This window comes from Triticum dicoccoides, chromosome 2B, assembly GCF_002162155.2.
Source record: "Triticum dicoccoides isolate Atlit2015 ecotype Zavitan chromosome 2B, WEW_v2.0, whole genome shotgun sequence".
In the NCBI taxonomy this organism is placed as follows: domain Eukaryota; kingdom Viridiplantae; phylum Streptophyta; class Magnoliopsida; order Poales; family Poaceae; genus Triticum; species Triticum dicoccoides.
In genome coordinates this window covers 49,441,212-49,441,727 of record NC_041383.1, presented here as the reverse complement: position 1 = coordinate 49,441,727, position 516 = coordinate 49,441,212, and positions in this window count along the sequence as shown.

The window sequence follows — 516 nt, the reverse complement described above, 5'->3', positions numbered from 1 at the left end:
TTTTCACGAGAGGTGGATTAAAAGTTTTGACGCCCAACCATTTGGTTATTTGTACATTAAATATGGTCTAGTATTTTAGAAAAATGATTTGATACAATTTTGCAACAAATATTTGGTATGTTCTTCACAAGAAAAACTCATTTTGAGCACTCGAAAAATGAAAAATGAATTTTCGTGCAAAGAAAATGAAAATTTCCTTATTACTATTTTGTTATTTTTCTTTTTCTAAAAACTAGGTCACATTTGATGACATGATGAGAAGGCTTTTCATTTGTTTCATTTTTTCCAATTTATCAGGTCAAGTAACTAGCTGAGATGATCTAACATCTTATTTTTAAATTTATCACGACCAATTCAATTGGTCATAATATTATATTGCGTTCTGATTGGTCCGTGTACAAGGTACACGGATCATGCACAAAACACCATTGGATCCTCCCGGATCCAACGGTAGCCGTCGCTCCTCGCCTCCCCCACCAACCCCACCTGAGGTGAAACCCTAGCTGGCATCTTCCA